Source organism: Vespula vulgaris, chromosome 1 (assembly GCF_905475345.1).
Source record: "Vespula vulgaris chromosome 1, iyVesVulg1.1, whole genome shotgun sequence".
Classification (NCBI taxonomy): domain Eukaryota; kingdom Metazoa; phylum Arthropoda; class Insecta; order Hymenoptera; family Vespidae; genus Vespula; species Vespula vulgaris.
This window is the reverse complement of record NC_066586.1, coordinates 3,332,501-3,335,000: the sequence shown is the minus strand read 5'-3', so window position 1 is coordinate 3,335,000 and position 2,500 is coordinate 3,332,501. Positions and strand designations below refer to the sequence as shown.

General features: G+C 38.4%; 1 protein-coding gene across 4 annotated transcripts in view; it reads left to right on the top strand.

The window, feature by feature from the left end:
- The window catches only part of LOC127071078 (uncharacterized), a 233,249-nt gene that overhangs the window by 137,292 nt on the left and 93,457 nt on the right, over window positions 1–2,500 (top strand). The gene's annotated exons all lie outside the window — the stretch shown is intronic.

Genomic DNA, 2,500 nt, shown 5'->3' with positions numbered 1-2,500 from the left:
TTTCTGGTGTTAGCAGTTCCTACATTTCCACCTCTCTCTCTCTCTCTCTCTCTCTGTCTCTGTCTTCTTCTATCTCTAGACGAGAGTCGCTTTTGTAGAGAGTAGCTCTTAGTGGCCATTTCCTAGATTAAGGTCACCTGAAAAGCAGATAGTTGTAAGATGGAAAAGACGAAAGAGAGAGAGAGAGAGAGAGAGAGGAAGAAAATGAAAGAGGGAAGAGAGAGAGAGAGAGAGAGAGAGAGAGAGCAGCAGTCTCAGAGTACGAAGGGCAAAACTTCCTGTATACGCTTCAGGAAAACTGTTACGCGTTACGGACATCGTGTTCGAGAGATAGTGCACTCTCGAGAATTTCGGAATGCGCCGGATAAATTGTTCGAAGATTTACGAGATTTAGTAATGACTCTAAGCGCAACCACTTTAAAGTTAAGTACAGTTACACTCGGACCGAGAACCACGCGTCTCGCGGACTCTTATAGTTTCTTCTTTTTGTATTTTTAGCAGAGAACTTAGACAAATTTATGGCAATTTAAGGGAATACGAGAATCGGACGGTCATTTTAGGTCCCTGCATCTCGCGATAACGCTAAGAAGAAATTCTACGTTGCATAATTGAGGAAATAGATGACTTAGAGAGTTTCATTTCCTTTTTTAATATCGACTTAAAGGCGCGTTTAAAAACAAATTAATCACATAAGTACATAAATATAAATACACGTAAATATCATGGAATAATTGTGATCCGAGAAGAAAATTTGAAAGGCAAACGAGGGAGCTTTCTACTCGGAATTCGGTCATACGTTTCATTAAAACAAATCGAACAATGCGGCATTGTTAGCGTGGTACATTCTACGTTAATTGCCGGACTTTCGACGAGTATCGTTATTGCTAAAAACCATAAATTGGTCTCGAAACTCGCGGGAACAAAGTTTATGATAGAATGAAATAACATCGCCCGAATCTGTCGAGATAAATTAGTCGGAAGGCATCAGGGAGAAATTAAAAAAATCTGAATTTAAAAAATGCACAGATAGGTGACATCGATGTGACCTCCTTCGGAATAAAGGTCGTGCGATAGTACCTCCTACGTTTACGAGTTAAGAGCAAAGATCTTTCTCGGTGTTAGGTACCGTGTCATAGAGCTTGATTAGCGCAAAATTTATGTCCGGCGAGGGAGGAAGAGAAAGAGAGAGAGAGAGAGAGAGGCAAAAGCGAGAGGAGAAATTTGTTGGTGAACTTCATTTTAGAAGTGACGTTGAAACCGATGACGGGAAGTTGGTGGGTGGGAAACATCGTCGAAGAAGAAAGGTCGCTCTAATCGCATGGCAAATAAGATTATCTGATCGAATTTTAATGGTGACCTCGCGTGACCCCTTCTACGATCTGTGACGAACTACCAGCCTCCCCTTCTCTAACTCGTTCGTCTCTCTTTCTCGCTCATTTGTTCTCGCTTTATATTCTTAATGGTAGCCGAGTTAAAGGCGATCGTAAATATGTATGTGTTTCGTTGGTGCGTGCGTGTCTGGCTGGGCCAGGCAAGCCTGGTTATAGTGACGACGAGCGAAGGTAATCTCGAACAACGAATTTACAGCATATAAACACGCTGTCCCAGTTATCTCGGACTCGCTTGGACGACGAGGCTCTCCTTGTAACGCTTACTGACTCCTTATCGCATTAAACTCTTGTTTCGTTCTTCATTTTTTACCCTTCTCTTTCTTTCTCTTTCTCTATCTCTTCTTTCGGTCTCTTTATCTTGCAACGTTTATGTATGTATGTACAGTATCAGTTACGTAGTGTAAGAGAGAGAAAGTATACGAGCGTATTTCAAAGTCGAATATAAGCTACGTGTAGATTCTACGATTCCTTTTATATTCTGAAAGAACATTTCCGTGCAAAGATTGAACGGTATAAATTATTCTTGTAATATGTTTTATATATTTTTAAATATTCATTCTTATCCCTATCGCGATCCAAAATGTTACTCAAATCAATAAATCAACAAACATGATTTTATCCGAAGTAAATTATAACAATAAAACGTACACATATGTAAAAATATTTTTTTATGTAGTCGAATATTTATATAATCCAAATAATTAACATTGAGATTGTAAAAATAATAAAATTGACAAGGTTAGATCCTATAATACTCAAATTACGGGCTTACGAACATATATATATATATATATATATATATATATATAACATACATATATATATATATATATATATATATATATATATATATATATCTGTGATTCATTCCATGGATTTGTATTCTTTGCCAGAAGCTAAACGTTTAAGTGGGTCTCACTAATTAAGCTAGCTTTACGATCGTTCGGAACGTTACTGTCACTCCGTTGTCGTCCGGTCGTCCGCGTTTCTTACGTCGGCGTCTTAACGAACGACCAGAAATTCTCTCTCTCTCTCTCTCTCTTTCTCTCTTTCTCTTCCTCTTTCTCTCTTTCTCTTTCTCTCTTTCTTCCCCTTTTCCAAACACAAGT